General features: G+C 48.6%; 1 protein-coding gene across 2 annotated transcripts in view; it reads right to left on the reverse strand.

Annotated features, from left to right (window-relative positions):
• Positions 1-18,529, reverse strand: part of LOC134984154 (oocyte zinc finger protein XlCOF22-like) — a 48,318-nt gene that overhangs the window by 15,458 nt on the left and 14,331 nt on the right. The gene's annotated exons all lie outside the window — the stretch shown is intronic.

Here is an 18,529-nt window from a genome sequence, read left to right on the forward strand (position 1 = left end):
TTGAGAACTCTTGGAATTAGAGGAACTGGAGGGAACAAGTACACCAACCGGTAAATCCACGGTGTCGCCAGAGCGTCCACTGCTGCGGCCTGTGTATCCCTCATCCCAGATCAGCAACGCAGAAGCTTCTTGGTAAGCTGAGAAATCAACAAGTCGATTTGCGGGTAGCCACACCGATGAAATATCTGCTGAAACACTTGCAGGTAGAGGCCCCATTCCCCCAGGTGCAGATCATGTCTACTGAGGAAGTCTGCTCCCCAATTGTCTACTCCCAGAATTAATATGGTGGAAATGGCCTTGGAATTCCACTCCATCCAGAGGAGTATCTGTGACACCTCCCTCATTGCATTTCTGCTGTTTGGACCTCCTTGTTGGTTTATGTATGCCACAGTTGGTGCATTTTCCAACCATACCTGTATGGCCTGATACTGAAGGATATAAAAGAGGTCAGCAGAAGGGCATTGTAAATCGCCCCGAGTTCCAAAACTTTTATCGGAAGGGAAGCCTCTTGGTCAGACCACCTTCATTGGAACCGAGCCCCTAGGGTCACTGCAGCCCAACCATGGAGGCTCGCATCCGTTGTCAACAGAATCCAATCCTGAATTCTGAAGTGAAAGGCATATCATCTGGCGTATGTGCAGATGTGACCCAGACCATTTGTCCAGCAGATCCAGCTGGAATGGTCATGCATGGAATCTTCCTTACCGAAATGCGTCGTAGGCGGCCATTATCTTTCCCAGTAAGCTTATGCAAAGATGTACCGAGATTTTGTTCAGCTTCAAAATGGAACATACCATTGTCTGAATTATCTTTGCCTCGTCCATAGGAAGGAACACCTTCTGAGACACCGTGTCCAATATCATTACCAGGAACTGAAGCCTCTGCGTAGGTCCTAGGTGGGATTTCTGCAGATTAAGAATCCACCCATGATCCGTGAGTAGTCGTGTTTGAAGGCTGATCTTTTCCATCAAGTGCTCTGAATATAGCCATTATGAGGAGATCGCCCAAGTATAGAATGATTTTCACTTCCTGCTTGCGGAGTTGTAGCAACATCTCTGCCATCACCCCTGATAACACCCTCAGTGCCGTTGATAAGCCGAAAGGCAAGGCCTGGACCTGGTAGTGACTGTCCTGCAGTGCAAACCTGAGGTAAGTCTAAAGAGGCGACCATATTGGGATGTGAAGATATGCATCCTTAATAGCCAGAGAAACCAGGAATTCCCCTTCTTCCATGTCACGCTTGGCTTGAGTTGGGGATCTGACGACTGATAATTGACTGAGGGAGCAGCTATCGGCAAAGGAAGGAAATGAGGTGGCTGAATGTAGTTCTTACTCATGGATTGAATACTTAGGCCTGAAGATGTAGAGGGGTAGGCAATGAGGACAATGACCGAGAATGATACACTGAAGAAAGAGGAATTCAGTTTTAATGAGACCGCAAATCATACACTACGACTAGGAGAGACGTCCGAGTGAATTCTGAAAGACAAAAGGTACATGACTTGTAAACGATGCTGAAGAATACTGAATGAAGAAGAGACTTGTGATTTGTAAACGATGCTGAAGAGAGGATCGCTGTGAGCACCATCCGCAAACGGAGACCCTCTGCCAGATATCAGGATACCAGGGGTTAAACCATAAGAGCAGGTGGACTGGGAGCAAAGGACTGCAATAACAGAACTGACCACCAGGCGGACACAACAGAACCAGGATACCAGGGGTTAACCTGGGAGCGCAGGGCACCTTACAGCAGCAAGTAACTTGAAGTACTGGCAACATAGCTAAGCATCAACCCCTTTTTATAAGGGAAGCCTGTACCTGATTGGCTGGACGCGAACTGGGATACCTATCGTCTTGGATTGATCTCCAACATGATGGCTCCCTGCACAGAGGACACATGTGGAACCAGCACACAGCCACTACCTCTGGCCTCAGCCTCCCAGACGCCGCACTCCAGTAACAGGACACTTGGAAACAGACACCTCCGGCTGCCATGCTCCGCTCCCCAGGACCCGGACCCCGGCCTCCAGACACCCAGCAGCCGCACCGGAAGACCTTGCTGCTGTAGCTCCTATCCATCGCAGCGACACCAGCCAGCTAAGAGGAAAGCCACAGGGACCAGAACCGGTGGTAAGACTCCGGATGCTGACAGTACCCCCCTTTTTAGGGTGGTCTCCGAACACCCACGCTGCTTAGTGGGATTCTTGGCATGAAAGGCACAACTCAGTCTTGGAGCATGAACATCCTCTGCAGCCACCCAAGATCTTTCCTCCGGACCATATCCTCTCCAATCTATGAGATACTGGAGACGACCATACCTCTTGCGGAAGTCAAGAAACTTATGAACCTCGAATTCCTCATTTTGAGCAGCTTGAACCTTGGGAGGTTAAGGGAAAGATGCCCGAAAATGATTTAGTACAAGAGGCTTTAGCAGAGAAATGTGGAAGGCATTGGGAATTTTCAAATAGGGAGGCAGTTTCACCTTGTAAGAAACAGGATTCAACACTCGTAATAGGATACGGAACGATGAATCTTGGAGCAAACTTTTTGGTAGGAACTTTGAGTCTGAGGTCTCTGGTGGATATCCAAACACGATCTCCCACTTTGAGACTAGGAACAGCCCTATGTTTCTGATCAGCATAGGTCTTTTATTTCTGGGAAGTCTCAAGTAGCGCCTTATGAATTTGACTCCAAATCTTAGTGAACTGACGAAGAGCGGATTCAGCAGCAGGAACCTCAAGAGATGGGAGAGATTAGAAGGAAGGAACTCGTGGATGAAAACTATAGTTAATGAAGAAAGGAGTGGAATTGGTAGAAGAATGATATAGGTTATTGTATGCAAACTCAGCAAATGGGAGGTAATCCATCCAGTCTTACTGAGCAGGGGACATGAACATCCGTAAGAAAGTTTCCAGATATTGGTTGACTCTTTCAGTCTGTCCGTCAGTCTGGGGATGGTGGGCTGAAGAGAAGTTCAACTTGATTCCTAGGACAGAGCAGAGAGCTTTCCAGATTTGGCGAGGAATTGAGGACCCCAATCAGAAACTATTTCCTGTGGAAGGCCATGCAAATGAAAAATCTATGAGAAAAACAATTTGGATAGCTGAGGAGCAGAGGGAAGACTGGTGAGGGGTATGAAGTGAGCCATCTTTGAAAATCATTCCACAATGACACAAATGGTGTTGTGCCTTCTGGAGACTGTCAAATCGGTTATGAAATCCATAAAGATGCGAGTCCAAAGCTTTTGAGGTGTTGAAAGTGGATGAAGAAGACCCGAGGGAGATGTTCGTGGACCTTTTGTTGAACACACTTGGAACAGACTGCTTCAAATTCAAAGACATCTGTTTTAAGATGAGGCTACCAGTAGAATCGCTGAATGAACTTGAGAGTCTTATGACCACCGGTATGACCCATGAAAGATAAAGAATGAGCCCAAGTAAGCAATTTCCTGCAAAATTTTGGTGCTACAAAAGTTCTCCCCAGAGGAGGTAGAGGAACAGTACGAGTTGAAGCAAATGAAGCCAGATTCAGAATAAATTGTTTCTCAGAGGAGTTGAGTGAATCATCCGTTTGAAAAGAACGAGAAAGTGCATCTGCTCTTCAATTTAAGGTTCCTGGGCGGTTAATAGTTTAAAGGAGAACCGAGAGAAGTAGTGAGCCCAACTGGCTTGCCATGGGTTTAAACAACGAGTTTAAACAATGGGTTTAAGCCATCATGGAAGGACTTGGAGAAGACGGAATGGGAGAAGATTCTGAATGATCAGGACTGGGACTTAATGTTAGTTGATTAGGAAGAAGAAAAAGGTCTCAAGTCAGTTTGAGAGGTTTCCTGTTAAGGACGAGGTTTAGCTTTCTTATGAGATGATTTTCCAGTTCTGCCCATTCTTCAGCATAACATTACAGAGATTAGAGAACAAGGTCAGGAGGCCAGTAGCAACATAGCATAAGTATTAAAGTGTGGAAATAGGGAGACATCAGTGAGCATAGACCCCCAGTGGCCATCGGTTACAGAAACATTGTGAGGTCAGTTGTTTATGGGTAATAGCAAGAAGATGCCATCCTTGAGCGGTAAAGTAATTTATAGGAGCCAGCAACTGGAGCCTGCTACTGTCCTGGACACATGGACTGTTACACCGTAGCTATACTGATGCCCCAAGAGCTCTAATTGGATCTCACGGGGATTGATAAGAGCAGGAGGGAAAAAAACCCCAGCAGCAGTCAAACAGTATGGAGGATGTAGTCAGCACAGTCTGCCACCAGAGGGAGTCGACAGAGCAGGAGTGGAGGCCAGGCAATAATAATAATAAAAGCAGTTCAGGCGACCACTTACTGCCCAGGTAGGGCTGCAGCGGCAGAAGTCCCTGCCAGAAATCACTGAGGCTGTAGTGAAGGGCACTGATCATGGGCTGGCAGTGTCTGTAGCTCTCAGGGAAGCGGCTGGTTTCAGGAGGGCATGTGGTTATATTGCCAGTTTTCAAGATGGCCACTTCTGGCAGGGAAGCCCAGATCAGAAGAAACTGTCCGGCTATGGTGGGAGAACCAGGTAAGTAATAAGGCAGGAGAGGAGAGGGTAATAGGATGCAGGGGCACAGGGTAGCGTATTTGGCTGCACAGAAACCACACCTGTATGTCCTCTATAATTCACAGCTCCACCAGATTTCCCCCGTAGCACCATGGGTTACGAGGAGAGGGGAGATGCCGGGACACTGCTGGAGAGATGACAGGCAAGCGCTCCATGTATTTCCCGCTGCCACAACTCAGGGCTTCAACGGCCGGACAGTAGGAGAAGGCAGGCTGCGGACAGGTGAGCTGACTAACCTGACGCGTCCCTGCTGAGGCCACCAATCCCCGTAGTATGCACCGCATCAGATGCCGGGAGAGCAGCTCTGCTCTGTCTCCAGCCGCGGTCACTGCTGATCTCCAGTCAGCCTCTCCACACGATTCCAACAGTACGGCTAGGCACAAGAGTGGACAGGGCGCACAGCCCTGGGTGAGTAGCAGTGCTACCTCGTTGAGGTCCGGTCCGCGGTGGGAACACTGCACAACTTCAGTCCGCGGCTTCGGATCCGGGAGTACTCCGCACCCTGCAAAATCCAGATGAATGGCTCCGCAACCTACAAAACACACAGAGGGGCAAGAAAGGGCCTGAAAGAGCCCGTAGGACAGCTGTAAAAGGCAGAAAGGACCTATATAAGCAGGAGCTCCTTTATCCTGCTTCCTGCTGCCTTTCCAGTCACCCCCCCTCCCCCGTGACATCATTTATTGATGTTGTAAATAGAAGTAATGTAGATTTTTGCACCAATCTAAGACCTGCGAATCTACTTTGGGAGCCACCTCCCTTTTTTTTTTTTTTTTAAACATTCCCCAGCTGGACGAGGATAATTGGAATTCCATTTCTTGGAATTCTAACTTCCTACTGGGCGTAAACATAAAATTTCCATCAGCTGTTTTGGGATGTTTAAACACAGTTGCCTTAGTTTTTAACACAGGCTCTGCTGCCTCTTCTAAGGATAGAATGGCTTAAATAGCACTAATTAGCTCAGGTATGTCCACTGAGCTGAGACCTTCCGAAGTGCAATGAGTCCTCATCCTCCAACGAATCCTCATCTAAAACATGTGTAGACTGTGAAGATGTTGTATCATGTCTATGTGATTTACTTACCACCAGCCTTTCAGCCTGCTTTTTTGAGAGGCTGACAATTCCCTAGGTGTATAAACCTCAGAATGAATGTTGCATGTAAGGGTTAATAGGGAAACCTGTCACTGGTATAGGAGCTGGTATAAACTGCTCAGCTACATTGGATAATGTCTGTGCAAAGTAGCCCATGAAGGTTCACCAGAACCTCTGCCTGCCTCACTGTACACGTGGGTAAGCTTTGTCGCGACCCGGCGGGGAGTTGTTGGAGCGACTCTAAGGTGCGTATAAGATGCTTTTTAGAAAGATCACTCAAAAAAAATAGTAATACTATAAAAATAGGATTTAAATACTTACCAGTAAATCCTTTTCTCCTAGTCCGTAGGAGGATGCTGGGGTCACTTCAGAACCATGGGGTATAGACTGATCGGCAGGAGACATGGGCACTTTAAGACTTTTCCAGAGTGTGAACTGGCTACTCCCTCTATGCCCCTCCTCCACACTTCAGTATAGGAACTGTGCCCAGGGAGACGTACATTTCGAGGAAAGAATTTATTATAAAGTTAACGGTGAGAGTCATACCAGCTCACACTTCAACCATGCCGTACAACAGGGCATTCAACGTTACACATGTCAACGGCATGAACAAATGCACAGCAACATGCTGAAAAGAAATGTAACACAACTCTTGTGTAACAACAACTAACAACTGCAGGTAAGGTACGCACTGGGCCAGGTGCCCAGCATCCTCTACAGACAAGGAGAAAAGGATTTACCGGTAGGTATTAAAAGCCTATTTATTCATACGTCCTAGAGGATGCTGGGGTCACTTCAGAACCATGGGGTTATAACAAAGCTCCAGAACGGGAAGAAAAGTGCGGATGACCCTGCAACACTGATTGACCAAACTTGAGGTCATCATCGGCCACGGTATCAAACCTGTAAAACTTGGCAAACGTGTTTGCCCCCGTGGTTGCAAAGTTGCAACGCCGAGACACCCCGGGCAGCTGCCCAGGAAGAGCCCACCTTTCCAGTAGAATGGGCATTCACCGAACTCAGTAACGGCAATCCTGCCGTGGAATGAGCGTGCTGAATCGTACCTCTGATCCAGCGCGCAATGGTCTGCTTAGAAGCAGGATACCCAATCTTGTTGGGAGCATACAGGACAAACAGAGCCTCTGGTTTCCAAATTTGAGCTGTCCTTGCGACATAAATTTTCAAAGCCCTGACCACATCTAGGGACTTTGATGCAGAGAAGGTGTCAGTAGCCACTGGCACCACAATAGGCTGGTTTATATGGAAAGAGAAAACCACCTTCGGAAGAAATTGCTGCCGAGTTCTTAACTCCGCCCTATCTTCATGGAAGATCAAGTAAGGACTCTTGTGAGACAAGGCCGCTAACTCAGACACCCGCCTTGCGGATGCTAAGGCCAACAGTATGACCACTTTCCAAGTGAGAAATTTTAACTCTATCTCCTGTAGAGGTTCAAACCAATGTGATTGAAGGAACTGCAACACCACGTTAAGATCCCACAGTGCCGGGGGGGGCGTGGCCTAACGGGACATGGAGTAGCAGCTCGGCGTGAGTGCTCTCCACTCCCGTATATCCGTTTGGACATCCTGTGTGGACCCCCCGAGCCCAAAATACATCGGCGGACAGGGGAAGGTCTGAGGCAGCAGTGAGACCGTCGTGAGCCGCCGGACGGGCGCGGATTGCGGAGACTCGGAGAGCCGAAGTTTCTCCTTTCTGGCCTCCCTCTGCACCTAAAATGGCGCCGTGACTTCCGGTCCCGGCTCTCTGGCGCGGCCCCTGGAGAATGCGCTGTGCTGGAGCTGATTACACGGGGAGCGCATGAGTGACCCTGCCGGAGCCTGCAATAATCCTCTCAGCTACTGAGTGCTGTACTGCCCGCGTCCCCCCCTCACATGGGGGAATAAGGTACCTGACTGCTGGACCCTGTACACCGTTTTCCTTGCTCCCTCCAGTGCTGCAGTAAACCGAGACACCCTCAACCCCCCCTCATATCTTCTGTGCTACTTGAGTGCTAAATAGCCCTGGGCTGGGAAGCCCATATATTATAGGGGTCGGGTATCCTCCTCAGAGGTCTCCCCTGCATGCTTCTGAGGAAAGGCACTGATCTGTTATATATGGTGGTCTGAGGAGCTGAGACTGTGTCCTGCTGCTTCCAGGGTGTGCATACTTCACTGTTATTCTGAACCACATAACCTCTGGGTTGCTGATTGATACTCTCTGATCTACTGATTCTGCACTACTATAAGATATCTACAAAATGGTGAAGAATCATCATAAATCGACTGCGGCCCGGCTCGCACAATACTCGCATACCCCCAGAGGGCGCGCGGCGGCGGCGGATGGGGGTGGAGACGCCCCGACACCGGGGTCCCCCAGCCACTCGACATCCTCCGGCGCTGCCTCGGATGATGTGCTGCATAAAGTGTTGGAAGCCCTGGCGGCTAGCGAATCCCGTCTCTCTGACAAGATAGGCCAAGTACAAGCCGACCTGACCATAATCCACCACGATATCCAAAAGATTAGAGAGCGGGTCGGTGAGGTCGAGACACGAACATCCACGCTAAAGGATAAATTCCCCCCGCTTAGCTCCCGTGTCACCGCCATGGATGGTCAGCTGTCCGATATTAAAAGCAAGATGCTAGACATGGAAGGCAGACTGAGAAGGAATAACATCCGTTTTGTGGGGCTCCCGGAAAAAGAGGAGGGCAGCTCCCCTGAGCAGTTCGTGGAATCTTGGCTGAAAAATTCTCTTGGAGTTGAATCCTTCACGCCATTCTTCACGGTGGAACGAGCCCACAGAATTCCTTTCAGGCCGTTGCCGCCGGGTGCGCCGCCGCGCACACTCATAGCGAAATTCCTTCACTATCGAGATCGAGATGCAGTTCTATCCTTGGCACGCACCAAGGGACCCCTGATGTGGAATGGCTCCAAAATTTCAGTGTTTCCGGACTTTGCGCTGGAGGTACAAAAGGAGCGTGCACAATTTGTTCCGATTAAAAGACGCCTCAGGGAACTTAATCTACAATATGCAATGCTGTTTCCCTCTAGGCTGAGGGTAGTGGCGGATGGAGAATCAAGATTTTTTGCTACACCTCGGGACGCTGCCCTGTGGTTGGATCGATGGGCCCCGGCCAGACGGGCGCTTGCTCCTGATCCTTAATGTGTGATGTAAAGTCCTATGTCTAGGCTGGTACTTCTTACTGTTATCCATATCGCAGTGCATTACTCGGCTTGTTGATGTCTCTGTTTAGGGCTCGGGGTGGGATCTCCTCACCTTTTCTAGCTAAGGGAGGGGGACCTACGCTTTTTGTCTTTGGGCCATTTTACTCATTGCCCTCACATGTTAGGCTAATTTTTGTTTTTTGTGTTTTTTCTCTTTGTTGTAAGGGAACAGGTTAATGGGGGAAGGTATGCCTCAGTTCGGGAGGGTATACAGGGTGGGGGGGGGGGGGGGGGGCAGGATGGGAGGGAACGTATTTTGTTGTTTGTTTCCTTTTTTTCATTTCTTGTATGTGTTGCAGACGCTATGGGGTTATTGATTTTTACTACTGCATCTAGTTTTGAAGTAGAGGGTCTGGCGGGGATACGCGGGACCGACCGTATACTATGGAGTGTCCTGACTTATGGCCTCTAACCAACTCAAATTAATATCCTGGAACGTCCGGGGGCTAAACGATAAGGTCAAGCGTTCACTAGTGCTTCGACATGTGAAACAATATGCTGCAGATGTTATTTGCCTCATGGAGACCCACTTAGTGGGGGCAAAAGTCCTTGCTCTTAAGAAACCATGGGTGGGATGGGCTTACCACTCCACCCACACGACACATTCACGGGGTGTGTCGATCCTAGTTAGAAGGTCGGTCCCGTTTGTTCTTGATCAGGTCCAACTGGACCAGTGGGGCAGATATGTCTTTATAAAATGCAAAGTTTATGCTATGTCTGTACTTATCCTGGCTGTTTATATACCGCCCCCTTATTCTCCGGCGGTTCTCAGAAAGGCAGCTGAGTTTATAGCGATGTATCCGAATGTTGCAATAGTCTGTCTTGGAGACTTTAATAATGTCCTCGACCATGCTCTAGATCGAACTAGAAGGTCCCCTGATGCTCCGGTGACGCGGAGGAGGGACTTTGCGCTACTGGTAGACAGTCTGGGCTTGGTTGATGCATGGAGGGCTCGTCATCCTGGTACACGACAGTATACATGTTTTTCTCCTACCTACTTATCCTTTTCTAGGATAGATCTGGCACTCACCTCTAGGGGCCTGCTGCCGCGGGTGATTGATGTTCACTATGCTACTAGGGGCATATCAGACCATTCCCCGGTAATCCTTAGTCTAGATATGGGAGATGTTAGGGGGGTGCGGTTTTGGAGGTTTAATCCCTTTTGGTTGACCCAGATGGGCACCGGTGCGGAGTTGGAGGAGATATGGGAGGTCTTTTTGCGGGAAAATCAGGGTTCGGTGTCTGATACAATACTATGGGATGCCTTTAAGGCACATGTCCGTGGCACCCTGATCAAGAGAGTGGCAGCTTTGAAATCTGGCTATGCCCGGGATGAGCGTAACCTTGAAGCAGGATGTAGGAAGCTGGAGCTGCAGTATATGACTGATGGTCTGGATACTACGAGGGAGAGGTGGCTGCTTGCGCAGGCTGAGTGGCGTGAATGTCTGGCTGAGAAGGCTAAATACCGCCTACTCTATGCTCAACACACGTACTACGCAACGGGCGATAGGTCTGGTAGCTTCATGGCAGTGTTGGCGGGTGCAGATAGAGCATCTAACACGGTGTCTGTAATTTGTACCAATGACAAAACTACTCATTCTAACACGCCTGATATTGTGGGGGTCTTTGCAGATTACTATAGACGACTGTACAGCTCTAGGCTTACCCACTCCGAGACCGAAATAGAGGCGTATTTGGCTGATATTTCATTACCCAGGCTGTCCCAAGACGCTACAGCTTTTCTGGACTCCCCCTTGACACTGACTGAGGTGGAATCAGCGATTAACTCATTTCCTGGAGGGAAAACCCCGGGCCTTGACGGAATCCCCCTGGAACTTTATAAAAAGCACTTACCCTTTTATGGCCCTAAACTCCTTACTCTATATAATACACTGTTTGTACAGGGTCGGCTGCCTGACTCTATGGCTGAGGCCCTAATTATAGTCCTCCTTAAGCCAGATAAGGACCCAACACGGGTCGAATCTTACCGCCCGATCTCCTTGCTGACAACTGACGTTAAGATTTTAGCTAAAATTCTAGCAACAAGGCTCAGTGAGGTGATTCTACAATTGATACACGAAGATCAATCAGGGTTCATGCTGGGCCGGTCCACTTTACCTAACTTACGTAGACTTTACACGCAGCTCCAAGCCCCTCGCGAGGGGTCCTGCTCCTCAGCTATAGTATCCCTGGATGCAGCTAAGGCATTTGATTCTGTGGAGTGGGGCTTCTTGTGGGGGACGATGGACAGATTTGGGTTCGGACCTATTTTTAAAAAGTGGGTCCAGTTACTTTACTCTGCACCCCGGGCTAGGGTATCAGTTAATGGCCATATATCCTCATCTTTCTCCCTACAGAGAGGGACAAGGCAGGGCTGTCCTCTGTCCCCAATCTTATTTGCTCTAGCAATAGAGCCTCTGGCCGGCATTGTTAGATCTTCCCCGCGGGTGGCGGGCCTCCGGTTGGGTGGCAGGACAGACAAAATTGCTCTTTATGCAGACGACATATTGTTGTTCGTACCTGATTATTCTGCTAATATGCCTCATATTCTGGAAATTATTGTCACTTTTGGGGGATTCTCTGGTCTGTCCATCAATTGGGACAAGTCCTGTGTCCTTCCGCTAAGAGGCCCCTGTCCTGTCTGCCCCCCCGGGGGCCTGCCGCTTCGCTGGGTGGACTCCTTCAAATACCTGGGGGTATGGGTTACTAACCAGTCCACGCAATTTATTGAGCTGAATATACACCCACAAATAGACTATCTGCGGTCCCGTATCAGGGTGTGGAGTAAACTGCCACTTACAGTTAAGGGTAGGATAAATCTAATTAAAATGGTTGTATTACCTAAAATGCTATATGTCCTCCAACATTCCCCCGTCTACCTCCCCCAGAAACTATTTGGTATCATAGATGGTATCTTGTCTTCACTGGTGTGGTCTAACCGTAGAGCTAGGATTGGACTGGATACTTTAACTAGGTCCCGGGACTCGGGTGGGCTGGCTCTCCCGAAACTTAGATTTTATTACTTAGCAGCTCAGCTGTTCCACCTAATTCCTTGGGTATCTGTTCCGTCCAGGGACCTATTAATCTCTAACGTCTTACTAGCGCTTAACATAAATTTGACACCCCTTCAGCTCCTACTTAGTGATAATGTAGCACTCCTAAAGATGCCGCTGGTCAAACAAGCAATTATGGTTTGGAGACAGATACACTCCATGTTAGAAGGAGAGGGATGGGATCCTGACACCCCATTGATGCACACTCGGGCTCTCACACACTTCACATCCCTACATGTAGGTTCGGTGTGGGGACGCTGGGGGGTTCTCTCCATTAATCACTTATATTCCTCGGGTACATTCATTTCCTTTGGACAAATGCGAACTGAGTTCAATATACCCGCATCCTACTATTACAGATATATTCAGCTTCGCCACGCTTGCACGTCCCAGTTTGGGGCTGCTCCGCCTCTCCTTCGGAAGTCCCCAGCCCACCTGCTCCTGACCGATAGCCTAGGAACGGGGTCTATCTCCGCTCTCTACTCCACTCTGCTCGGTGCCCATCATTCTAACAGTCTCTTGCACCTTAAAGCCAAATGGGAGGTGGATGTGGGTCCGATCTCCCTGGAAATATGGGAGGAAGCCCTGGGGGCTGCGCGCGCAGCTACCACATCGGCCCGTTTTCAACAGATACACCTGTTTATACTACACAGAGTCTACATCACTCCCAGACGTCTTGTCAATATGGGGGGACGGAGCGACTCTAGATGCCCGAAGTGTGCCTCTCTTGACGGTACCTTCTGGCATCTATTATGGACCTGCCCGGTTGTGCAGGACTTTTGGCGGGAGCTGATACAGATTATGGCCGCTACGGGAATCCCCCTAGATGTGTTTACTCCCCTTGTGTGTACCCTAGGGGTCATAGACGAGGAGATACTGGATGCCCATTCCAGAAGATATACTCTTAACCTATGTGCTCTGGCAAAGGTACTGATAGCACGCTCATGGATGGCGGCTGCCGGCCCCGATGTTAATAAATGGATACCACTAGTGAATTCGGTTGCGTCCCACGAAAAATTTGTTTACATATCTAGGAAAGCCCCGGTAAAATATTACAAGATATGGGATAGGTGGCTATCGTCACCATGGTACCAATATACCCAAGCCTCTCCCCACTGATAACCTGTGTTGTTCTTTTGATAAATTTATATAATACTACTGCATGACCTGATGTGATGTACAAAGGATGCTTAGTGCGGTTATAATATAGTTGTCTGCAACTCTCGTTATATGCTTATGTTGCTATGTCGCTCTTTACAATAACTGTTGAACCAAAAACGAATACACAGAGCACATGCTATGGTTTTTCTTTCTTTTTATTTTTGCATTGTTATTGCTATGTTATGTATGTTTGACAGAAAATCAAATAAAAATATATTGAATTAAAAAAGATCCCACAGTGCCACTGGAGGCACAAATGGAAGTTAATTGTGCAAAACCCCTTTCACGAACATCTGAACTTCTGGAAGGGAGTTGTTTCTGAAAGAAAATTGATAAGGCCGAAATCTGGACCTTAATGGAGCCCAATTTCAGACCCACATCCACACCCGCCTGTAGAAATAGGAGAAAAACGTCCCAAGTGAAACTGTTCCTTTGGAGCCTTCTTGGATTCACACCAAGATACATATTTTCTCCAAATACGGTGGTAATGTTTAGACGTTACTCCTTTCCTGGCCTGAATGAAAGTGGGAATGACTTCTTCTGGAATACCCTTTCGGGCTAGGATCTGGCGTTCAGCCATGCCGTCAAACGTAGCCGCGATAAGTCTTGATACACGCACGGCCCCTGCTGCAGCAGGTCCTCGCGAAGAAGAAGAGGTTGAGGATTTTCTATGATTAACTCTTGAAGATCTGGATACCAAGCCCTCCTTGGCAAGTCTGGGACAATGAGGATCGCCTGAACCCTTATTCTTCTAACAATCTTGAGAACTTTTGGAATCAGTGGAAGTGGAGGGAAGACATACACCGACTGAAACACCCACTGTGTCACCAGTGCATCCACTGCTATTGCTTGAGGGTCACTCGACCTGGAATAATATCTCTGAAGCTTCTTGTTGAGACGAGATGCCATCATGTCTACTTGAGGGACTCACCAAAGATCTGCCACCTCTGCGAAGACGTGTGGGTGGAGGCCCCATTCTTCTGGATGGAGATCGTGTCTGCTGAGGAAGTCTGCTTCCCAGTTGTCCACTCCCGGAATGAAAATTGCAGAGAGTGCTTGCATGTTTTTCCGCCCAGAGGAGGATTCTTGTCGCCTCTGCCATCGCCGCTCTGCTTTTCATTCTGCCCTGACTGTTTATGTACGCCACTGCTGTTACATTGTCGGAATGGATCTGTACGGTTAGATCTTGAAGAAGATGCTCCGCTTGTAGACGGCCGTTGTAAATGGCTCTCAACTCCAGAACGTTTATGTGAAGACAAGATTCCTGACTTGACCATCTTCCTTGGAAGCTTACTCCGTTTGACTGCCCCCCAGCCTCGGAGACTTGTATCCGTGGTTACCAGGACCCAGTCCTGAATCCCGAACCACCCTGAATCCCGAACCTGCGACCCTGCAGTAGGTGAGCACTGTGTAGCCACCACAAAAGCGATTTCCAGAGCCTTTTCCACTGGAAGAAATACCCTCTGTACTTTTGTGTCCAGAATCATTCCCAGAAAGGATAACTTTGTTGTAGGTTCCAATTGTGATTTTGGAATGTTTATGATCCAACCGTGTTGTTGAAGCACTGTCGGGGAGAGTGCAATGTTCTGCACCAACCGTTCCCTGGACCTCGCTTTTATTAGGAGATCGTCCAGGTAGGGAATTATAATGACTCCTTTCTGACGAAGGAGGACCATCATCTTCGCCATCACCTTGGTGAAGACCCTCGGTGCCGTGGAGAGTCCAAACGGCAACGTCTGAAATTAGTAATGACAATCCTGTACCGCGAATCTCAGATAAGCTTGATGCAGAGGATAAATGGGAACATGTAAGTAGGCATCTTTTATGTCCACGGATACCATGAAATTCCCTTCCTCCAGACTGGAGATCACTGCTGTCAGAGATTCTATCTTGAATTTGAACCTTTTCAGGTATAGATTCAGAGATTTTAGGTTCAGGATCGGTCTGACCGAGCCGTCCGGCTTCGGAACTACGAAGAGGCTTGAATAAAAACCTTCTCCCTGTTGTGAGAAGGGAACCAGGACAATGACTTGATCCTGACACAATTTTTGTATTGCTACAGTTACCACCTCCCTATCGGGGAGAGAAACTGGTAAGGCCGATTTCTAAAAGCGGGAAAGCCTTGAAACTCCAGTTTGTACCTGTGGGACACAATTTGTAAGACCCACGGGTCTAGGCCAGAATGAACCCAGAACTGACTGAAAAGCTGCAGACGAGCCCCAGCGTCATATTGTAGACTTGGCAGAAGCAGGTGATTTCTGCTCCTGTGATCCTGGGGACGCTGAGGACCTTTTTCCTCGTCCCCTTCCTCTACCTGCCAAGAAAGGGGAACCTTTACCCTTTTTGTATCTACTGGGCCGAAAGGACTGCATCTGAAAGTGATGAGGTTTCTTTGCCGACGTAGGAGCATAAGGCAAAAAAGTTGATTTACCTGCGTTAGCCGCAGAAACTAAAGCATCTAGCCCATCACCAAACAAGGCCTCTCCATTATAAGGGAGAGACTCCATATTTCTTTTGGAATCTGCGTCAGCATTCCACTGGCGAATCCACAACGCCCTCCGTGCCAAGACTGCCATGGTAGATGCTCTTGATCCCAAGAGCCCAATATCTCTCATAGCTTCACGCATGTATGCTGCAGCGTCTTTTATATGACCCAACGTAAGGAGAATCTTGTCTCTATCTATTGTGTCAATTTCAGAAGACAAGTTATCTGACCACTTTTCAATAGCACTACTCACCCACGCACAGGCAATGGTAGGCCATGAGTAGTGTCCCATTGGCCACATAAAAACTTTAATGTAGTCTCCAACTTTTGTTCTGCCGGCTCCTTGAGAGCAGCCGTCCCAGGTGCAGGGAGAATCACCTTTTTTGTTAACCGTGACAGGGCCCTGTCTAAAACGGGGGGGGGGGACTCCCACTTTGTCCTGTCCTCTACCGGGAAAGGATAAGAAGCCTGAATTATTTTGGGGATCTGAAATTTCTTTTCAGGGTTTGCCCAGACACCCCCAAAGAGAGTGTTCAGTTCATGAGAAGGAGGAAACGTTACATTAGTTTTCTTTTCTTTATAGAGGTAAACCTTCTGCTGAGGTAAAGAAGGGATCTCCGTAACCTCTAACACCTCCTTTATAGCCACAATCATGTACTGAATGTTTTTAGCTAATTTTGGATCTATTGCCCTGGAATCACCAGTGTCGACACAGGAATCAGCGTCCGTGTCGGTCTGTATAACCTGAGCAAATGACCTCTTATGGGACCCAGAGGGATCCCCTGTGGTTGAAAACACAGAGTTTTGACAAATCACATCTTCCACAGACTTTCTCCAAGTTTCTGCATGAGACTCAGACTTATTCAATCTCTTACTGATATGATTCACACTATCACGTAATTCTTTCACCCATTCAGGCTCATGGTGTGCCGGTAGCGACATCACATTACAACCCTGTGTCCCCATAATGGCTTCCTCAGGGGAAGAACTCCCTGCCTCAGACATGTCACACGCGTGTACACCACACCACAGACACTCCGGGGCTTATAGGGGACAGACCCACAGTAAAATCTGTCAGAAGGATACAGAAGGAATTGCCAGCTCACAACTCAGCGCCAGTAATTGTCTGTGAAACACAAAATGCCTACAGAGCTGCAGTGCTTTTATAATTACACAATGTACATAGCACCAAATTTCACTGCGCCCCCCCCCCCCCCCCCCCCGTTTTACACCCGGATACTTGTTTCAGCAGTGGAGGAGGACCAGCGGTCTTCTCTGCAGCCTGGAGGGAGAGAAAATGGCGCTGAGCAGTGTGCTGGCTGTCTGAGGAAGAAGCCCCGCCCCCGTAATGGCGCGCTTTCACTCAGACTTAGACTCATGTTTATACTGGCGTGGGGTAGGACTGTGCCGCAGCAACTTATGCCCCTAATCTGCCAGTCCTATAAGGGTTCATGCTGCCCAGGGCACCCCCCCTCCCCCCACGCCCTGCACCCTGCAGTACCTGTGTGTGTGGAAGCATGGCGCACAGCGTTCCCGCCCGCTGCGCGGTACCTTTCTAGCCGTCCCGATGTTGAAGAGTCTTTTCCTCTTACTCACCTGTCTTCTGACTTCTGGCGCTGTAAGGGGGGTGACGGCAGGCTGTGGGAGTGAGCACATAGCCGCAGCTAGCGTTCTGTACCCCTCAGGAGCTAATGGTGTCCTGTCAGCTTAGAAGCAGAGCCATGAAACTCACAGAAGTTGGTTCCTACATCCTCCCCTAGGTCCCACGAAGCAGGGAGACTGTTGCCAGCAGTGCTCCCTGAAAATAAAAAACCTAACAAGTCTTTTCCCGAGAAACTCAGTAGAGCTCCCCTGGAGTGCATCCAGTCTGCCTGGGCACAGATTCTAAACTGAGGTCTGGAGGAGGGGCATAGAGGCAGGAGCCAGTTCACACTCTGGAAAAGTCTTAAAGTGCCCATGTCTCCTGCGGATCCGTCTATACCCCATGGTTCTGAAGTGACCCCAGCATCCTCTAGGACGTATGAGAAATAAGAAAACTTATGGCTGCTAAAAAAACAGCAGCCCTCTGACCATGGTCTGGCTCCTGCCGCACCAAACAAAACACTGATGTGCACATGCGTGTAGATGGTGACACTACAACTACTGGATGATCATTGTGAATGTCTGAGGTATTGATACAATGCAAATTTGTTGAGATATTGTTTCTTTTTCAGATGGAACCATGGGTCGTGCACGTGATGCGACTGGCAAAAGGGAGCCATTGGTTTTGGCCGAGACCGGCATTTGTTTGTTGGTGATCCCTTGTAGACAGTGAGTAGTATCCATCTACAGTGGAAGAAGTATGGACACCAAGAATCTCAGCGGCGGAACAGTGGGCGAATGCAGATCATGACAAATCAGGACCACAGGCATTTAAAGCGCCTAGCAACCATCAATCATTCCAAACGCATCAGGAAATGCACCAACAGTACAATGCCGGACCCAGCCAAGCAGTCCCAGATCTGGTGAATTGGAGGGCCACGTGAGATGTGGTAGCACGTCAGACTGGTGCTCTGAAAACCAATCCAAGCCTTTCGGCAACTGTTCCGCCACTGAGAGCATACCTAAAGTTTAACACTAATGTGATAGCTGTTTTTATGGTAATTATTTTGAGCAATAGAGTAGCACCTGCAGTATAGTGGGGTCCCTTGTCGGGGCTGCAGGCTTAAATGCACTGAGCAATACATGAACTAAAACTCCACTGTTTATTATTGTTAGTTAATATAGTGAGTGCAAGACACATTTATGTATGTAGTAAGGCTACTGGGAAACCTTAGATTGAGCAATATTGGATCTGGCCATTACATTCCCTAAAGTCATAACCTCAGAACTGCACAGAGCAGGAACTATTATTCACAAGTAATTAGGAATGTGTTCATCATGAACAAGTCCACAATTAC

Source organism: Pseudophryne corroboree (genome assembly GCF_028390025.1).
Source record: "Pseudophryne corroboree isolate aPseCor3 chromosome 3 unlocalized genomic scaffold, aPseCor3.hap2 SUPER_3_unloc_39, whole genome shotgun sequence".
NCBI classification, from domain to species: Eukaryota; Metazoa; Chordata; class Amphibia; order Anura; family Myobatrachidae; genus Pseudophryne; species Pseudophryne corroboree.